This window comes from Mus caroli, unplaced genomic scaffold, assembly GCF_978045245.1.
Source record: "Mus caroli unplaced genomic scaffold, Mus_caroli_1 scaffold_15, whole genome shotgun sequence".
Lineage (NCBI taxonomy): Eukaryota > Metazoa > Chordata > Mammalia > Rodentia > Muridae > Mus > Mus caroli.
In genome coordinates, this window is record NW_028227270.1 from 74,223,678 (window position 1) to 74,245,272 (window position 21,595).

The 21,595-nt window shown below is 45.3% G+C and overlaps 1 protein-coding gene and 1 non-coding gene across 10 annotated transcripts in view; one reads left to right on the top strand and one right to left on the bottom strand.

Annotated features, from left to right (window-relative positions):
- The window catches only part of Kif13a (kinesin family member 13A), a 179,182-nt gene that overhangs the window by 23,926 nt on the left and 133,661 nt on the right, over positions 1-21,595 (top strand). The gene's annotated exons all lie outside the window — the stretch shown is intronic.
- LOC115029190 (U6 spliceosomal RNA) lies at positions 2,967-3,070 on the bottom strand. The gene has a single exon (XR_003834744.1). It is a non-coding gene; the product is annotated as a U6 spliceosomal RNA (small nuclear RNA).

A 21,595-nucleotide genomic window follows, 5' to 3' on the forward strand; every position in this document is an offset into this window, starting at 1 on the left:
GGGCAGACAACGTAAGCCTCGTTCATCAATCACATTGTCATTCATAAGACAAAACTAATGGCAGGAATCGAACATGAGTCCTGCAGGAGTGAGCCCGGTTGAGTGGACAGCTGTCGGCTTGCCTGGGTTTTTCTTCTAACTTATTGAAGCCCAGAAGAAAGGGAATTTACTAGGCAGAAAGGAAGCCATCTCATGGTTCCGTGAAGTGCTAATGCAGACAGAGGCACGCCCACCACTTTCCTGGTGTGGTTGCCCCCAGGGCTGGGTTGGTGTCCACGTGGTATGGAGGGTCCTGCCACGCCCATCTGCAGAAGCGGTCCATTCCTCCTCATCCTGCTGGCTCACCACATCAGGGAGGCTCACCGTTTCCCCCTCTCACCTGACGCCGTTTCTCTCTCTGGACTCTCACTGCTTCTCCTAATGTCTTCTAAGCATTTCTAGGAAAACCATGACTATTCAAAACCTGCTTTCGAGTTTATTTGCCATATGGTCAGCTCCTATGAGAGAAGGAGGAACTTGCCAGTGGACGGTTGAACTTCCTTAATTGTTTGGTAGGCATTGTTTCCACCCAGTTACAGGGTAGGAAAAAAATGCCAACTGAATCTAAACCAAAATGCTTAGGACCGGAAGTGTCTCAAAGTTTGGATTTTTTTTTTTTTCAAATCTTTAGATGTTTGCTTGTGTGCAAAAGCAGATAGGAATGGGAGCCAGGTCTGAATACGACACATTTATGTTCACATATACCACACAAACCCTAAAGGCAGTTTTCCTAGAAGACAGAGTCTCACTGTGTAGCCCTGGCAGGGTTGGAACTCTGTGCAGACCAGACTGACCTAAGACTCACGAAGGTGCCTCTACCCCGATGCTGGGATCAAAGGCATGTGTGCCCATACCTGGGCTTACACTATTTTTAGTCCTTTGGCAGCCCTAGCGATTGAGTCCAGCACTTCATCTTTGTGAGGCAACTGCCCTCCTCCTGAGCTCCATCCCTAGCCGTGCGCCTGCATTATGACTGTGACCCATGCGGCCAGGTGCTTGAAGCTGGAGATACAGCCCAGTTGCAGAATAGATGCTTCACATCCACAACTCCTGGAGTTTTGATCCCTAGTGGGGAAAAAAAAAGTCACGGATTTTTGGAGTAGTTCAGATTTTAGGTTACGGATGCTCAGCCAGTCAGTACACTGAATTTATCCTTGGTGATGATGGCAGTGAGGATCCCCCAGCTTCTACCATACCATGTTCCATTACTCCACTGTTCTCGGGTGGATGCGCAGTTCTGTGTTTCTTACACTCCTTGGACTGTCTGAGAGTGATGAATGGAAATGTTTCCCAGGGCAGGGTGTAGCTCAGTGGTAGAGCACCTGCCCAGGACATGCGAAGCCTTGGATTAATCCCTACTATTCCAAAGCAGTAATTTTAAGTTTTATTTATTTTTATTTTATGGGTGTGAGTGTTTTGCTTTCATGTTTTGCTCTGTACCAGTGGAGGGTGGAGGGCAGAAATTTGTCTGGATCCTCTGGAACTAGAGTTATAGATAGTTGTAAGCCAATGTGTGGATATTAGGAACCAAACCTGGGTCCTCTGCGAGAGCAGTAAAGTGCTCTCAACTACGGAGTCATCTCTCCATCCGTGCTGAGAGATGGTAATCTAACATACCCACTGGGGAAAGAGAGGGGGTTTCCCTACACCCCACCTCAACTATAACTGATGGTCCTTCAGCTAATACCATCAAAGGTTATTTCTCTAAAATGGCCATTTACTTGTTGGCTAACCTGGTCCCATTTGTAGAAAGAAGAAAAGCTACTTGTTAAGGGGTGGGTTTTGCTTAGCAAGTGTCTTGGGGTTTTACTGCTGTGAACAGGCACCATGACAAAGGCAAGTCTTATAAAGGACAACATTTAGGTAGGGCTGGCTTATAGGTTCAGAGGTTCAGTCCATTATCATCAAGGCAGGAACATGGCAGCATCCAGGCAGGCATGGTGTAGGCAGAGGTGAGAGTTCTACATCTTCATCTGAAGGCTGCTAGTGGAAAATTGACCTCCAGGCAGCTAGGATGAGGGTCTCAAGCCCACACCCACAGTGACACACCTACTCCCAACAGGGCCACACCTCCTAATAGTGCTTCCCTGGGCCAAGAATATACAAACCATCACAGCAAGGCATATTGATATGTCACTTTTTTGTTGAGTTGAGCTCTGTCTGCAGACATGGGGAGCCACAGGTGGGTTCATCAGTGTTCCCAAAACCTGAAATTATTTTTCATGGTTCCCCACTCAAAAATGCTCTATTGGTTGAGCACTGCCTTTTCCGCAAGATGCTACCAGTTGGCAACTCTCACCCCCTGAAGGCTGAAGAGCCACAAATGCCACATAAAACTAATATGTGACATGGCCGTCCCTCCCGTCAGACTTTCTTGAAGAACGTGTTGGATAGTGGAAGCAGAGGCTTTTGTCCAATGGGGACACGGATTGCCTCTGACCTTCACACGGAGTCTCCTGTTAGTAAATGCAGTTAAAAGTGACCTTCCTCACTGAATGATGAGCCTTCTTTGCTTAAACAGACCTCGCTGAGGAAGGCTTGTTTGGCGTTGTTTACTCTGCCTGCCCGTTTCCAGCCAGTTTATTTTTCTAAGAACACATTCTTTCCTCTCCTCCCTTCCAACCCTTGACTCTCAGGCAGGCGCTTATACAGAGAAACATCTGGTATTCTGAGAATTTTATTTTCGGTGGCCAGTTGGATAGTTCAGAAAACATTTTGTGTGGTATCTCCTTTATTTTCTTATTTATGTACATGGGTTCTCTCTCTCTCTCTCTGTGTGTGTGTGTGTGTGTGTGTGTGCTCATGTGAGCATGTGCATGTGAGTGAAATGCCCATGGATACCAGCAGAGGGCAGAGCTGGATTCACAGGGGATGGGAGTGCTGGAAACTAACTCAGGTCCTCTGAAAGAGTGGCAAGCCCTTGACCTCAGAGTCATCTCTAGTTCCTTGTTTTGTGTGCCATCCTTGTGCAGGGACCATGCTAATCTCTGTATCATTCCAATTTTAGTGTATGTGCTGCCAAAGAGAGCGCTCTAGCTCCTTTATTTCATTTGTATAGTGACCTGTATAAAGCGCTGGTAAAGCCTAACCACAGACAGTAAATTAGTTAACCATCAGTCAATTGATTGATTTAGATTTTTCAAGTCAGGGTTTCTCCTTGTAGGCCTGGCCTTTTTAAAACTCGCTCTGTAGACCAGGCTGTCCTCAAACTTACAGAGATCCACCTCCTTCTGCCTTCTGAATGCTGGCATTAAGGTGGTGCACCACCTTCAACCGACTATTTTTTTATATTTTTTAAAAACAGGGTGTAATGAAGGCTAAGCTGGCTTTCAGCTTGCTGGGTAGCTGAGGGTGACCTGCAGTTCCTGAGCGCCACATTCTGGGATTGAAGGTATATGCTACTGTACAAGGGTGTGTTTTTAAAAATGTAGATATCAGTGATACAACAGTGTTAAAATTGTTTATATAGTTATAGTTAGATCTTTAAAATTAATTATTGAATATATTGACATACATCAGTGGTAGGTTAAAAACAGTTTAGTGTTTGGGGGAATAAAAAAAAACTTTTGACAATAATGAGCTGGAACAAATGAAATTAAAATATGAGAATAAACTGAGCAAGAGGAATTAATTGGGACCATCACAGTCTATATTGAAAGTAAAGCTGAAGGAATGGGATTAAAATCTCTGATTTTAAATACAAGAGTGGTTGACTTAAAAAAAAAAAGTATTATTAGACAACCCAAATGCAGCTCTTGCCTTCCAAAAATCAAATAACAGCTGTGCTGTATTTATAGAAAATATTTTACTATTTATAGCTTGTGAGCTAATGTTATAAACAACAACCATGTATTTGAATATTTATAGGTGCAGTGGTAGTGTATGCCTTTAATCCCAGCACTTGGGAGGCAGAGGCAGGTGGATTTCTGAGTTGGAGACCAGTCTGGTCTACAAAGTGAGTTCCAGGACAGCCAGGGCTACACAGAGAAACCCTGTCTGGAAAATAAAAACAACACCCCCTTCCCCAAATATATATACATATACATGTGTGTGTGTATGTGTGTGTGTGTTTTATTTAACAATTTCAGATATTCAAAGCTCTCATAATATCTAGGTTTTAAAGAGGTAGTTGCGTGTAGTCAGGAGCATGCTCCCTGGGACTGTACAAATGTAGATATCCTTGGTGTTTTTTAGGGATTGTAAGCACATACTTGCAGTGGCCAGAAGAGGGCATCAGGTCTTCCTGGAACTGGAATTATAGTGTGAGCCGCCCATTGTGGTGCTAGTTACTGAACCCCAGTCCTCTGCAAGAGCAGTCAGTATTCATGCTTAACTGCTGAGCCATCTCTCCCCAAATGTAGCATTCTGAAAGGCTTTGGACCAAGCCCGTCTGCTGAAAGGAATGCAAGAGCAGAGGGATAAAAAAAAAAAAAAAAAAAATCAGAGATGCTTTAGGAAACAAGCTAGCTCTGTAGGGAGTTGGAGGACTTTGGGTGGCTCGCTGTTCGTGCTGGGATCTGATGAAGTGACTGTCACCTGAGACAAGTGTCAGTGGATGAAAGTGGTTCACTCTCACCGCGGGTGAAGTTGAAGTGTAACTACAGAAGCTGTGGGCTTGGCAAAGGGCGGTGTCTGTGTCAGGAACAATATTCTGTGTCCTTATTGGGTTACTGGCCAGAAGGTACTTCAGTAGCAGGGTTTGGTGACAGCCTTTAGAGATATTCCACCTTTGGAAATGTCTTCTGCAAGTGTTTTCTAGAGGAACGCGGGGCAGTGACCTCAGGCTGTGCTTTTGAGACTATTGGGATGTTGAACTTCTCAGCTTCTCAGCAGCATTGGAGAGAACGGGATGGGGTGGGAGTAGGGGCCGAAGTCACTAGACCTGGCTGTTGTGTTCAATGTTAACACACCTCCTAGGTGCACCTGTTGTGATAAATACTGCTTTCCCTGTATTATAGAGGGATAACTTGCCTTTTGGCATGCTAAGGTTTTTGCATATTGGAACTTACACTACAGATTTCTTATTTCCATCTTGGCTGTTCATCCGAGGCTAAGGACAAGGTAGAAGATGGGTAAGGCTCTCTAAAGTCGGCTTGCTCTGCTGACATCACGGTGTGAAGAAGCTTAACCCAGTGTGCTTAGGGTCTGGAAAATACGAAGATCAAATAAGTCCACCCATGAGGGCAGTAAGCTCTGTCAGTGGCATTATCATACAATCTAAAAGACAGTGGCTGATGAGATAATTAAATTTGCCAGGATTTAGCATCAGTGAGGAAATATGAACGCCCAGCACTCAGGAAGCTGATCCAGGAGGATTCTGTGAGTTCAAGGCCACCTGGCTACTGGGTGAGACAATGCTGCAACCATCTACACCGCCGCAAACAAACAGATCCAGACTGTTTGCCCACGTTCTGTTAGCCCAACAGCCAAGTGGAAATGACCACACCTCTCAGTGCACTGAAAGGAGACAACAGTTTGACCAGGATGGATTCTTTATGCATTACATATAATTTAGCAAATGCGTGTTGCATGTATTCAAGGAAAACATTTGTTCAAGTATATTTGTGGAAATTAAAAGGAAGGTTTCACTTGTGTGTGTAATATGCCAGATTGTACTGTATAATATGTCTAATGTCCAGACATGCATGCCCGACAAGGGTAGAAGGGCCCATGGCAAACTTGGTCTTTTCTGTGATTTGGCTGAATGCTTTGAAAGCAAAAGCAAGCAGACTACCTGGAGAATACCATGAACAGGAGATTTTTTAAGTTTGAATAACAGCAGGTAACAACCCAAGTGCTTGTTCTAGTCCTGGCTTGGCCTTGATTGAGAGACCTACAGTGAGTAGCCTTTCCCTGTGAGGGAACTAGTCCTAGTTGGTAAACTGAGGCTATTGGAATCTGCTTCCCATCCTTACATAAAGGAGTGGATGTTTGGCAATATGTGATGGGAGGAATGCTCTTTGGTATTTAGTGACTTATTTCCAAATTTAGTTCTTCCAAAAACTATTCCGTTTTATTTTTAATTACATACATGTGAGCGTGGGTGTCCACAGAGGCCAGAGTTAGATTCCCTAGGGCTGGAGTTCCTGCCCGGTGTGGGTGCTGGGAACTGAACTTGGGTCTCCTGAAAAGCAGGCAAACCTGTAGCAGCTGAGCATCTTCCAGCCCCAAGGATGAGCTGTTTAAAAGTTTCAGAAGTCAAATGTTCTCTCACTGGGTTTCTCAGGATATTTGTATCTTTATGTATTTTGATGTTACATGTGTTTTATTGTTTTTTTCTTCTTTTTTCTTTTCTTTTCTTTTTTTACTTGTTGGCACTATGAAAACTGTATTTGAACAGAAGGTAGAGATGGGACAAGTACCATGAATTCAAGGTCAGCGTGGGCTACCAAGTGAGACCTTGTCTCAAAGACACAAAAAGAAAAATGCCTATTTGAGAACTGCTAGGTAAATGAATTCCCAGGATCAAGAGAGACACTGCATTGTGATTATTCAGGCTCCCAACTGTGGGATGGATAAACCATTTCTTAAGATTCTATGAGGGTGGAGCTAGAGAGATAGATATTCAACAGTTGAGAGCATTTGGCATCTCTTCCAGAGGAGACCTAAGGTCAGCTAGTCCATGCATGAGGTGGCTTATACTTAACCACTCTTAACTCCAGCTCTGAGCAATCTTAGCACCCTCTCCAGCCTCTGCAGACACCTGTACATATGTGTATACACACACACACACACACATGCAGTAAATAAATAAAAGCATAAATAATACATGCAGTAAATAAATAAAACCCATACACACATGCACACGCACACACATGCAGTACATAATGAAAGCATACAGTTCTGTGGGCACTCCTAGCAGGTAACATATAGCAAAGGAATGTAGACAGCGTTTGCTGTCTGCCTCTGCTGGAGTGGCAGAAAGTAGATTCGACCACTGAGAGCCCTAATCATGGCGCTTTATTTGGTAAGCCGTCAGCAAGTCAGTTTATCAGCGGGCGTGCATTCACTCGTTCTATTTTTAATCTTCTGTCTCTCTCTAACCAAACACAAAAGTTTGCCTTTAGACTCGTTCAAATCCCCCTCTCACGTGTAGGAACGGAATCAGCTTGCTTTAGGCTTTTCTTGTACTTAAAGTGAGGAAGCGAAGATTTTCAATTTTATGTTTGCTGAGCTCAAGAGAGAAGAGCCTACAGTCTACTCTGGGAGCCTCTGCCAGATGTGATTTACATTTGAAAAAGGATTACCAAGGGAGGGAGCAGAGGGAAACAGTACCGTGGCTACAGACTCCGTCCTCCCTGCAGGCTGAGATGTCCTCCCTGCAGACAGTATCCCGGGAACTATTTGGGTCACTCCTCTTTCATTTTCAATAGATGCTTAAGTTATGAATGGCCAGTAAATTGGTTGTAATTAATAATTGTTTTAGTTCAAGACTTGGTTGAAGAGGAAAGCCAGCCTCAGTAAATGTGGGAAGGCATGTTGCAGGAAATGTGTCATGATTAGTAGACTATAGAAGCCATGGCAATTATCCGTATCAAGAGCCCAACGGCCGGCGGTGAACTCATTTTGGCTTACTGGCTTGTCATTCTTTCGGCACTGGGAAGCTCGTTTTTACAGTTTAAAGGTGGCAGGCGTGTGTGTGTGTGTGTGTGTGTGTGTGTGTGTGTACCAAGGAGGAGAGTTCATACGCTTTTGTTAAGATCTCAGGTCCTAACACAACTATTTGGTTTTCGCAAATCTAGAAGACTAAGAACACTGGTGCCAGGGTGCTTAATGGTTATGCTTTGAAGCACTCTTTTCTTTCTTTTTTTTTTTTGAGACTGGGTTTCTCTGTATAGCCCTGGCTGTCCTGGAACTCACTTTGTAGACCAGGCTGGCCTTGAACTCAGAAATCTGCCTGCCTCTGCCTGCCTCTGCCTCCCGAGTGCTGGGATTAAAGGCGAGTGCCACCACACCTGGCTTGAGCGTGCTTTTCTATTCTTCCCCTACCTTCCCTCCTTAAGAGGCCTGCACTGAGATCCAGATGTGTTTAGAGTCTCTGTCTCCATTTGAGCTCTCTAGACTATCAGAGTTGTTTGTATTGTATTGAAGGCTGGAATGTATAAGTTGTTACCTGTGACGTCTGCAGTCCCTCCGTGGCCAGAATTAAAATGCTATGGGTGGCTTTACCTCATACCAGGAAAGCCTCTTTGTTTACCACAATCAATAGAAAGCAGGGGCTTCCCAAAGCTGTTAGTGTACGATCTGTCTCACTAGTAATTAAATTATCAGTGAGTGATCGTGTATACTTTGGCAACTTTTTCCAGTAAGATTTACACTTAACAGCCACCTGGGCACGATCAATTTTTTTTTTCTACACAAAGTACTTTTTTGGCCCAGGGAAGACAAATACAAATTTTTAATGAGCTGTGGTAATTGGAGGCAGTGAAGCTGGGGGTCTTCCTGGTGTCTACATTCTCCATCCATCCCTCCGTGGTGTTGCTTATGTGGCATGTGTGTTCACACTGATTATATATAGTGTTTAAAGAGAGCAAGAAGCTAGGCTTGTTGGCTTATGTATGTAAACCCACGCTTGGGAGATTGAGACAGGAGGGAGGATGGCTATGAGTTTGGGGCCAGCCTGAGCTAAATAGTTCCACGTCCAAGGATAGACAGCCTAGGATATAATGTGAAACCTTGTCTCTGAAGAGAAGGAAAGGAAAGACAAGAGAAAGCAAATCCTTAAGATACTATTTGTTGAAAAAATACCCCATTATGGATTTTAAAGAATCCACACTTTTCATCTTTCAAAGAACCCACACTCTGACCTGCGCCTGTCAAGCCCTAATATGTTACAAAAGAAGCAAAGAAGATCGGTGGTCAGCCCTCCATCAGCATGGGGACGGTCTCCACCCCAGCACTCTCTTGGCGAGCAGGTTAAACATAGCAGGTCCTGTAGTTGTTAGAAATTAAGCACATGCTCACTAACAATGTTATCAACTACCGAAAACTAGTTGACAATGGAGTCTCGGAAACTTGAAGTTGAGAAGAAACACAAAACCAAGTCAAAGTTGATAACCTTAGCTATTATTAAATTCGGTTCTCTTTTAAGTCGATGTCTCGGATAGAAGACTGTTTAAAATCTCTTTTATTTTAAAACTTTTTGGAATAGTGTTTATCTCTGTTAAGACTGTCCTCTGTGGGCACACTGACACCACAGCTCCTTCAGGAGTTTGGCCAGGCCTGTTGGTTACTCGTCTTTCCCTATAGAAGGGAGGGAGCAGGGGTGGGGTGGGGTTTGAACCCTCACCTGCGTTTCCAGCCAGCTCTTCCAGTCAGTTGTATGCAGTTTTGCCCTAGTTGCCTGTGGTCTCTGGGAGGGGGTAGGGGATTTAGATGGGAAGGCTGAGGGGAGGCTGTCTGTCTCCACAGCCCCGGGGGTTCTTCATCCGTGCTGGGTGCAGGCGCTGTGTGCAGCTGTTTCAGTGTAGCCGCCCGTCCATTCCCCACAGCGCCACACTCACTGCTCTGTCCATAAGCCTAATAAACCCATTGGTTCCCCTGAGGGAATTTCTGTGGAATCCCCACCTTGGCTTGTCATTGAGACCTTAGAACACTGAGACATTGTCAACACCTTCCCAGGAGAAGGAATATCTGCTGCAGTCTGATACAGGGATGCGTAGTTTATACACGGTTTTAAACTGGTGTGTGTGTGTGTGTGTGTGTGTATGGTGGGAGTGGAAGGTACATGGTCCATATCCCTAATTTCTCAACCCCATGCCCTTCCAGCGTACCTGTGAAAGGCAAAGAGAGTTGGGAAGTGTGTGTATTTCTTCCTGATCCTGTTCTTTACAATTTAACTGGATTTTTGGAAAAAAAAATGTTGGCTGTGTGTGTGTGATGTATATATGTGTGGGCTTCCACACCATAGTGCATGCGTGGAGGTCAGAGGACAATTCTGTGAGATCATCTCTCACTCTCTCTAGCTTTATGTGAGTTCTAGAATCTTAACCCAGGTCATCTGTGCTTTTCCCAGTCTCTCACTGAAGGGCTGGTGGCCGGCTAAGCTCGCGTCTCTGACCTCACCCACAGCATTAGGAACCCAAGAGGTCACACCTGGCTTTTTATGTGGGCGTTGGGGATCCGAACTCTTACTTTCAAAGGGGGCCATTGCCTCAGCCTCTGATTTGTGTCTTTTACAAAGGAACTAAATTGTACTTTTACCCCTTGCTGCCGCGTGGTTGCTCAACCTTCTTTTCGAACAAGTATTTATTTAGATCAGCTTCCAGCCTACCTGACCTGGGTCTCACATTGGCTTATAAATGTGGTTTAAATATTGTTTTCATCCACTCGCTTTACTGTAATTAGGCCAGAGCTGGTGGATCGGGCTGCCTGAAATACAGCAAGACTGAACCAGCTCTTTAATGGGCTTATGAGGATAATATACTTGAGTTGTCTAGTGGATCCCATCCTTAGGATGCTAATTTAAAGCTTGCTGCACAAGCCTTAGCCAATTAAAAAGTTTGTCATTAAAAACTACAGGAATTCTTGTTAGAGAGAGAGAGAGACCTGGAAATATAAATAATTGTTGTTTGCCATCACTTTAATTATGTGGAAGCAAAGCTCTGTTCACACAGCCTGCTGAGAGTCTGCTCTGGAAAAACCATCCACTGAGTCTGGGGATGGGAAGGAGGGGTTTGTCTTCATTCTGCAGGAGCATCTTGGGAAATGGGGATGGGGTAGAGAAAGGCTGCTTGATTGATCTTTGACCCCTCTGAGGTTGATCTGCCCGTTCAGTCAGAGCATCTCCTCCCCAGGGTAAAATCAGCTGGAGGGTCACACACAAATACTTTGCATGCTCTAACCCCTCACCACTCAGGGGAGTGTGCAACCCTGCAGAATTAGCCCATTATGGGAGCTCATTAGAACATGCAGGTGCTCCGGTCCCACACCAGGTGTGCCGAATTAAAACTCAGTATTTTAACACACCCTCGAGCAGTCTGTCTGCACACTCCATTCTGAGAAGCACGGCTCCGGGCTCCATGATTCTTTCTGTTGTTTTGTTCTTTTTGCGTTTTGGAGACAGGGTCTCATGTAGCCCTGGCTAGCCTTGAGCTGGCTACTAGGTGGGCATGGCCTTGAACTTCTGATCTTCTTGCTTCTGCCTCTGGAGTGCTTGGGACTACAGGTGTGAGCCACCATGCCCAGTTCTTAATTGATCTTTTCAGAAAACAGTACCCATGGTTGAGTTTTCCCTTCCTTCCTTCTTGTAGTGCAATTGCTTTTAAAAAATAATTTTGTCAAGTGTGTGTGACTTTGTGTGTGTAGTACCTGAAGAATTTAGAAGAAAGCATCAGATTCCTTAGATCTGGGCTTACCTGACATGGGCTCTGGGAACTGACCCTGTGTCCTCTGCAAGAGCCCCAAGTGCTCCTATCTGCTGAGCCATCTCGCCGGCCCCTCCACTGCCTTGTTAAATGGGTTTCTCTAGTTTCTCAACACATAGCTTTCTCTCCAGTCTCCTCGCTCATTTAGTGTCCGAAGATTAAAGGAGTGAATGCAGAGCTCTTAAAACAGGTCAGAGCAAAGTGTTCGTCGTCTCGTGTCTCTGTTATTTTCTTAATAACTATTCGCGCCACCGTCACTGCTGGCACCAAGTGACCAATGCAAGTTGCAGGTTCCTGTCCCAGGAAATGCTCACAGTGAGCACAAGTAATAACTGTAGTGGCCTGGTCCCTCTACAACAGCTGAGTCTCACCATGAACGCAGATGTGATGTCCCAGCTCATTCACCCAACTTCTGAAAGATGGTCATATGTATGTATGTATGTATGCATATGTGTGTGTGTGTGTGTGTGTGTGTGAGAGAGAGAGAGAGAGAGAGAGAGAGAGAGAGAGAGAGAGAGAGATTGATTATGTACACAGGAGTGCAGGGCATCCTAGAAGTCAGAACAGGGCATTGGATTCCCCGGAGGCGGAGTTACAGATTGCTGTGAGCCCTCCAGTGTGGGTGCTGAAAGTTGTACACTACTCTTCTAGGGGAGTAGCAAGAACTCTTTCTTTTATGTATTTTAAATTGAAGATAAAGGTTTTTCTCCATACAATATCTTCTGGTCACAGTTTCCCCTCCCCTCCCCTCCTCCACATCATTGATGCGGTATGGTAGCCCAATGCCTGGCTAAAGATGAAAAAGAATGGTCTATGTCACCTCCTCCACGTAATGGGGAGGAAAGAATGTGGGACAAGGTAGGGGCACTGTAGGACATTGTCTTCTGCATAAAACAGCCACCACCATCATCATCATCATGAGACTTAAACAAGAATTTCCCTCAAAGGAGGAGGTGGAGATGGTTACTGGGCCACCTCACCTGAGGTCTTGGGCGTTCCCTCCTGCACCTCTTGACCATTTGTATGTACTTCTGCTCTCATTGTGTGTGGTCATGTTGTCTCTGAAGCTGTTAAGGCTTGTAGACCATGAAAGGTTAAGGAGGGTATGCCATCTCTGCAGTTATGGGGAAGTCAGCACCCATGCCAAGGGGTATGGCTACCTTGGGGCTCACTCATACCCTGTAAGGAAGCCCAGTAAACTCATTGGCTCCCCGAGTTGGGCTTTGGTGCAATCATCTGTTGGTTTGTTGAGAAATGTATGTCTCTCAGAGACGTACTCAGAATCCAGTCTTAGTCAGGACTTTGTTGTTTGATGGAAGTTTTTGATTCCTTATCAAGAGAGCCCTGGTCATGCCAGGATGTCATCAAGTACTTACAGTCCCCAAGCCTGGGCTCTGACCTGCCCAGCTGGCCACTGTCTAATGGTGATGACTTAGGACATCATGCACATGTGAAGAAAATCCAGCTGAGAAATGGTTAGTGTTCTCCTGCAAGTGTGTGGAGCTCCCCCATCCCCAGCACCTCTGTGAGACTCCATTACAAACAGTTGCACTCTCAGACTCTTAGAGATCTGCTCAGTGACAGCAACTGTTAAAGGGATAATCAGCTCAAATAGACGCCTCAAGGGGCTGCGAGAAATACAAACACATCAAATCCAACACAGTTCTCTGTTGTCTTGCATGAGATACACCCCCCACCGCTTTGCTGAACACTCGATTTCAGAGATTGAAACATCTGTTTGGAAGATCCGCCCAGAATGCAGAATGCCTATGTCTTCCTTGCAGGAGCTCTCTGCAGACATCTTTTGTTACATTCTTGTTAATATTTGTAGCAGATGCATGGGTACCAGGGAGTGGAGAGGGGGGCTATCCTAGTATATCATCGAGTCTTCCCAAGATTTAAACTGTGTTTCTTTCCTTAATTGGAACAAATTAATGGGAGTCTTAAGGAAGTAGTTTATGCCAGTTTGATTGCCTAACGATTGCGTTTACATTAGAGTTAAATGACCCATGTCCTTGTCTTCATGGGAGTTTTGCCACGCTGGGCTATAAAACTTCATGAGATGGGTTGGCTGTGTTGAACTGGCTTTATGGAATGAGTAAATAAAAATTAACTGCATACACCCTGCTTATAGAGATTAGTCCTTTTATTTGTCTGTCTGTCTGGCTGAGTGCAGATGCAGGCTCCAAAGGGACCTTAATTCCTAAGGCTTTCTGTTCTAAGATAACTGGAGGAAAACTTCTGCATACAGTGAAGGAGTGGAGGATAAAGATGTTTTTTCCTTTAAAGTACTGTATTTAATCCACAATTGCTCAGGAGATCGAGATATTCATTTCTGACGTATCATTGGATACAGCTGCCAAAATCCTGAAAGGAAAGGTTATTTAAACACCAGTGGTTTTTGTTCTTTGCATGAAGTTAGTTTTAGGTTCAAGTCGTTAAGTACACATCTCAAGCCTGCCATGTGACTGATAATGACCACTATATAAAATATAAAAGAGTGGATGGTGGTTTCCTTTATTTGTGAAGTCCTTCATGATTTATTTTATCTCATTCTGTGTGTGTGTGTGTGTGCCCCCCTGAGAGAGGTCAGGATAGGACATTGGGTATTGGATCTCTCGGAGCGGGACTTACACGCTTTTGTATCCAGCTGACATGTGGCTGCTGGGGTCTGAACTCCATCCTGTTCTCTACCCTCTAAGCTCCAGGAAGACAGCAAACCTCTCTCACTGACTAGTCATGCCATTGGGGTACGTGTCTCTTGACCTTCCTTCTTCTCTTCATTCATTCATTCATTCATTCACGTCTTAGGTGTCTTTGTTGAGCATTTAACTGTGTGTCAGTCCCCGTGCTCCATGACGGTTTGATGGTTCATCATCTCCTTAATCACAGTGAATATGCACATGAGTAGCAATGTCTGCCATGCAGCTGACCATCCCCCAGTCCTAGAGTGCTACTTCTCAGGCTGAATCAAACAGGGCTCTGTTTCTAAGACACCACCAGCCTGGCACACACAACCTGCAGCTCCTTCAAGCCTCTCCTTCCCCTTGCTTGGAACTATGATACACCCATTGAGATCTGAGGAGTGTGTGTGTTCTTGTGTGTGTGTGTGTGTGTGTGTGTGCACGCGCACGCGCGGGGAAGGAATGCCAACATAAGTGCATAACATGCCGTCCATTAACAAGCATGCCCTGTGCACTCAGTATAAGATAAAGGCAGATAAGGTTTAAAGATATAATATAATTTTAAGGTTCTGCTCTCCCTCCTCCTCTTCCTTAGGGTTTTGTTTTGTTTGAGATAGGGTTTCCTCTGTGTAGCCCAGGTTGTCCATGAACTGGTAGTGATTTTTCTGCCTCAGTATCCCCAGTGCTAGGATTAATAGGCATGGGCCCCCATGCTGGTCCCTTAAAGGTCTCTTTCAAGCTATTTAAACCCTCAGATTTTATCTACATTCTAACTTGGCTGGAACTGAGTTATTTGATCGTCCTAAAAGTCATCATCTGTAGTAATAGGTAGGATAAATCGGCTTTTGGTTATATGCCTGAATAACCTAAGATTATTTTTGCTTTTTGCAACAGTCCTGTGGCTATGAGGGCGATCACCCCCACCACTACCCCCATTTTCTTCTCTTATGCAGGAGAAATGTGTTGGGTTTTGGGAGAGCTGAAATCCCTTTCCCTGTCTATGGGTTTGGTTGGTTTTTGAGGCAGGGTCTCTCTGTGTAGGCAGGCTGGCCTTGAACTTGTGGTGTCCCTTCTGCTTCTCTGCCTCTGGAAACATATGCTACCCGCCCTTCGCTTAGTTTTTTTCAGTTATTTTTTTATTGGGGGATCATGCATGCCGTGATCCATGTCTGGCCATCAAAGGACAACTTGTGGGAGTTGGTTCTTTCCTTCTACCGTATGGGTCCCAGGGACTGAACTCAGGTCATGAGGCCGGGTGACAAGCACCCGCTGAGCCTCTTGCCAGCCCTGCCCCTTTCCTTGCTGTGGGGTGTGCTGATTTGCACACCAGCGAGGGCTGTGTATTAGAGGCTTCAGGGAAGTTCACACTTTTCCCTCTGAAGGTTTTCTAATTGATTTTTTTTAGCGAATTGACAGAAGAAAAGGAGCATTCATTTATTAATGTGTCTAGGAGTCATCTGAAGTGTGAAACTCAAAGCTGAGTTGAGGTCCAATTCAGTCTCATTAGGGGAAGGAGAAATGGGGCATCTGTGTGTGTGTGTGTGTGTGTGTGTGTAGTATGTGTGTTTGGTGTGTGGGTGTGTGGCATGTATGTGGGATGGGTGTGTGGGATGGGTGTGTGTATGTGGTATGGTGTGTGTTGTGTGTGGTGTGGGGAGGTTGTGTGTGGGATGTGTGTGTGAATGGGCTGTATGTATGTATGTGAATAGAGAGTGGGTTGGAGAGAGTCCCTCTGAGTTCCAGGACTGATCCTGGATCCTCCAATGGCAGGAGTATAAATAACCCTCCTTTGGTAGTAAGACTCAGTAAGGGGGTTTGAGGACAATTGCATTTGTCTCGGTGGATTTGGTGTAGATCTAAAGTAAACAAGGGGAAATCCAAGGAAACCTTCTCAGTACTTCAGAGGAAAAGGGACCAGAGATGATGAAGATACGGGTTAGCCAAAATTAGAGAGGTATGACTGTTAATTAGAATTTAGAGAGATTGCTCAGTGTGTCTAAACGCCGCACCTGGGCCTCCTTCATTTCTAAGCACAGGAGGAGGCAGCTGAGAACAAGGCTGCCTTCCCTGAATTGAAGTGTCCGGCAGCCGGGGCCAGAAGAGGTTACTTAGAGAATCTTCTTGAGGGGTCATGGTGCCCACTCAGAGCCAAGTCAGAGCGGATCCAGGAGGCCTTGGCATTGAACTTCCCGTATGGGAGGCTCAGCTGAACTGATCCTGGACTTGAGCGGTGACATTTCATTTCCCCAGGACAGCAGCCAATGTGCAGAAAATTTATGTTAGAACTATGGATAACATAAATTAAAAGAAAAAATAGTTCCAATCTACCTCATTCAACGAGAGTCACAACTACCAATTTGACTTCTAAACTCAGGTCAATGATTAAGATAGCCCAAACAGCCCCAAATCCACTTGATTCATTGGTTATCTATTGGGGATCCACAAGTATGGTTGCCACTTAGTAAGGGGAGTCCACAGTGGCACAGCTGACAAGGAGTTTCCTTCCAGCTTTAAGTTCATACTCTGAGAGGTCCTGGTCGCAAGGGGGGAGCTTTGTAAGTCTCATGTTATTATTGGAGTTTTGAAGGTCTAAGCCTGGGTCCTGGCAGCCCTAACAAGGCAGAAGGGGTTACCTGTCCCCAGTAATGCCAACTGAAAAAAAAATGGTGAGCAAATCAAAGAAGTTTATTGAATGTGGCCACAGTGGGGCAGGCAATGCTAATGACACCCCCCACCCCCGTGCATTTTAGGGTGTGATCACATTAAGTGTAGGATTAGAGGGTAGGAAGTACCTATAACTAAGCCATTGCTGGTCCAGGTGTGGCTCTGCCCACCACTGGGCCATCCTGGTCTTGTCTTGCTTGTCTTGCAGGGTGACTGGTAAGTTGTTAAAACGTGAAACCTCTTTCTGTCACCTGTGGTCCTGCTCTGGCTGACACTAGGCTTCCAATTTCCCAGTGTTCTGGTGGGAGGGGAGGGCAGGAGAGATAGTCCATTGGTTTCCGATGTGGGATAACTGAACACAAGGACACAAATGTCTTGCTTTAGAACAGCTTCACTCCTTCCAGGACTCTTACAGTACAGTCTCTGTATATGCAAATTGCTGGTAAAAACTGAGTCACACGTTACCTTGGATGGTGGCCATATTGGCATGCAGTCAACATCAAAGTATTATTTTTGTTGTCTTTTTAATACGATAATGAAGAGTCTGTTCACTTGATGAGAGGGCTGCCTGCTGGGACATTTTCTTTGACTTCCTAGTTTCGGGAGCATGGAGAGCAGGGGACCTATCCAGCTTGGTGGTGGCCGAGCACTTGCCAAGCATGCACGAAGTCCAGAGTTCAGTTGCAAACACCACAGAAGCAAAGTTCCTATTTCGGAGTGGGGAGGTAGTCTGCCTCTTTTCCTCATGCAGGCTCTGGCTTAGGCATCCTTGTTGCCCAAGGGCAAGGGAGTATTGCATGCACACCCCACCTTTTGCCCTCAGCTCACAAGGTCACTTTCAGGCCAATCCCCTGTGGCCAGGAGACAGTAGTGTAAGAGATCCAATGTAGCTTTCTTTGTCACAGTGTAGAAAGCCTTCCCTGGACTTCCCCCAAACCCTTCCTTCTGTTATCTCATTTTTAACTGCTTATTTCTCCCCTACTCTAAGGAAATAAATAAATCTCAGCCCTGAATGACACAGTATAGGTGAAATCGAATAACAAAAGACCGTTCTTGCTTTCAAAGAGAAAATAAAACTCAGATGCTGTGTTGCCATAGTTACGTGGCACTGTCCTTCCATAAAACAGGGCACAGCGATATGTCAGAAAGCACTTGATGAACCCTAGGAGGTGCCCATGGCTCTTACGCGGCTACTGCTGAGCCTGCTCAGGGAGTGAAGTAGTCAGAATTTTCCATCAGGAGAAAAGCTTGTCTGATGCTTTACATTGCAGGATAAAGACAGGTGACGGGGGCAGACGTGATGCTTCAGCGCTAGGGGATTGCTGCTCCCTATAGCTAAGACCACATCTGCGGGGGCCAAGAAACTGCAAACCGGCGAAAATCCCATTGCTGCATTGCTTTGATTTCTGTTCCTCATTCACCCAATTATTTTCTTTATTCAAAGGATAGTGCTGCAGACGTTAGGTTGAATGGTCTTATCATTTCATTTCTTCTGTTTGCATTGGTTGGGGTGTTTGTTTTCATAAGTTACTGTGTTGTGTGTGTAAGTGTGTGTGTGTATATATATGTATGTGTATATATGTGTACATATGTTTGTGTGTGAATGTATATACATATGTGTATGTATGCATGTGTGTATATCTGTGTGTATATATATATGTATGTGTGTATATCTGTGTGTATGTATGCATGTGTGTATATATGTGTGTATATATATGTATGTGTGTATATCTGTGCGTATGTATGGTATATATGTGTGTATATATATGCATGTGTGTATATATGTGTGTGTGTATATATATATATATGTATGTGTGTATATGTGTATGTATGATATATATATGTGTGTGTGTGAATGTATATATATATGTGTATATATGTGTACATATGTGTGTGTATATATATGTATGTGTCTGAATGTATGTGTGGTGTGTGACATATTACTTGTGCATGTGGAGATCAGAAGATAGCTGGGAAGATTCAATTCTCTCCTTCCACCATGTGAATTGAACTCAGGTCATTAGATTCACACAATCAGCATTTTTTAAAGCCAGTCTAAACTGTCTTGCTTACGCACTGCTCATTCAGGCTAAGCCACTTTTCTGATGATGCAGGTCCTGGCCATGTAGGTGGATTTTGTGGTTTCGGGACCACTAATGCTGTTTACAGGTGTTTGTGTGCTGCTGGAGATGGAAGCCAGGACCTAATACGGCCTAGGCAAGTGCTCGGCCCAGGACCTGGGCTACCCTTTATCCTCTGTCTCTCAGAGGGGATCTCGGGCATTCCCAGTGATAGTGATACTGACCGTGAGGACACGTGCATGCATGAATGAGCTGATGCTCCAAGCCCTGTACTGTTAAATACTTTAACCCCCAGACAGCCCTGGGAACCCCACTAGACGGGGAAGCTAGGCTCAGTGGGGTTCGAGTTTTACCCCGATCTTGAGCTGGAGAGTCACGGTGTAATCAGTAAGCAGGCCTGGTACTCAGGTTCTGTCCTGTCTGGGGGTTCACCTGGAATGCCTTCCCTGCTGGATCTGGCCTGCTGTATTGTGCTGCTTTGCGTTGCTGATGCCGATGGATGCAGTTGGAATGTCTTCTTTTTGTTTGTCAAAAGATTGCACACCGGCACGTGCTTTGTGGGTCCCGTCTAGACAACTCTTAAAGTTGCAGTGGCTAAGCATGACATACTAAAAAAACAAAAAACAAAACCCCAAAGAAACGCAAGGTGTTGCTATGCAGCCCAGGCTGGACTTAACTTAGGGTCCCAAATGATGAGATTTGCAGTATACACCACCATACCTGACATTTTCACCTCCTCTCTCTCTTTCCCTTGCAATGTGCTGTATAGTATGTGTACTATCACTGGGGCCCTGTTATGGAAACTTTCGATCTACATGACTCCGCCTCCTAAATACCTGGAAAACAGGTTTATACCACCACACTCGACTCCATTTTTTTTAAGGATTTATTTATTTATTTTACGTATATGAGTACACTATAGCTACCTTCAGACATTCCAGAAGAGAGTGTTGGATCCTATTAAGGGGTTGTGAGACACCATGAGGCTGCTGGGAACTGAACTCAGGACCTTTGGAAGAGCAGTCAGTGCTCTTAACCACTGAACCAGCTCTCCAGCTCCTCTGTTCCTCTTCTTAATGAAAGAAGAAACTGAGTTCCCCCAAAGGTTTAAATGCCAAGGCCAGGGTCACAAAGCTGGATTTGTTTTTGTGTTCTAGAACTGGAGAAGTCGTTTGGCCACGTCACGCACGGCTTCCTCCCACCCGGTTATCCTCCTCTGTGGTCTCAGGCACCCTCCTTCTTAAGTCTAAGTCTCCTGTGGCTGAGTCCTTCAGGGCAGTGTGTGAGCCCCATCCTAGGACTGTGTGACCGTGCTCTGTTGTACTTGAGGAGTGGGGCATGGCTAGAGTGTTTAGGTGACAGTTCCCGTGTGTTGTGTTGATGAGCCAGGAAGAGTTTGTTCAGTGCTGGAATGTTGGACAGCAAGTCTAACAATAGACCCATGGGCACAGATGCGGGGCGGCGAAGGACAATGCTCCTTATCTTAAAAATAATTTGAACACCTTACGTAACTGCTCGGATATGGCTAAGATGGGCTCCACTGGACCCTAGCATTGCTGAACGGCTTGTGTGTCCGGCCAACAGTGTTTTGGTCTGGCTGGCTCTGGGCGTTTAGTTGCATTTGCCGTCTGAAACATTTTTGCAGTACTGCTGACCCGTGTGCAAGGCATTCAGGCGCACCGTGACATGTTTATGCAATATTTAGGCAGCTTTCAAAATAGGGATCTGACGCCGCTGCCAACGCTGCCAAGTGTGAACTTTAAATTTTAAACACTGTGTGTTCCACATTCCCATGTTGGGGACAGAGGAGTAGTATGCGTGTACATCTATCTGCATGTGTACGTGTGAGCCCAGACTGCAGCAGGCCTCATTATCATAGCACAGAGGACTGGTTAAAGTCCGTGGCTGTGCCTCACCCCGAGAATGACCTGTCCAGTAGGTCCGCAGTGGGCAGATGCGTCTGTCGTTGGCGGAAGTTGGCCGTTGATGCTGATCCGGTTCCATCTGGAGACGGGTCTGAGAAGCACCAGGGATGAAAGAGATCTAGGAGGAGTGAGCATTCACCGTTGTATCACCAATGGTTGTTCATCTTCAGGCAGGAGGATTTGGAAGGCTTCTCATTTTGCCTTTGAACTTTTCTGTTGTTTCCAGTGACAGGGTGTGGCTGTTATCATCAGGAGTGGTATTGGAGTTATTTTAAGGCTATTTCTTGACATTTTGTGGGCCTATACAGTGTTTATTGTCTTCTCCTGTCTGCTCTTAAATGTATTGGAGTAAAATCAAAGACTCCATGGTGCAGTGGATTGTCGTCCCTGGTCTTTCTACAGAATAGCCATATAGGAAGGCCTGGTTTGAAGCTGGAGTGATGGCCTCGTGGTTAAGAGAATTTACTGTCAATGACACTGGTTTGGTTCTCTGCACCCACATGTTCGCTCACGGCGGCCACCTGTGACCCCAGTCCCAGGGGATCTAGCACACTCTTCTGACCTCTGTGGACTCCTGTATGTATGTAATGTACATAGTTAGACGTAGATGCACACCCTGAAAAATAAAGATGTTTATTTTTAAAGGGACCTTACTTCTCCCAGGGATCTCCTACCTCAGTTCTTGTTACGGAGTCCATGAGTTCAGTAGATGCTGACTAACTCCACTTACAGTAGACTCGTAGGCCGTGCCCTGCATGTCTCCATGAAGGCTGTCTCGTGTGGGTGAATTGTCTTTAATAGCCCTTTGGAAGAACATGAAAGAAGGGAGAATTTGT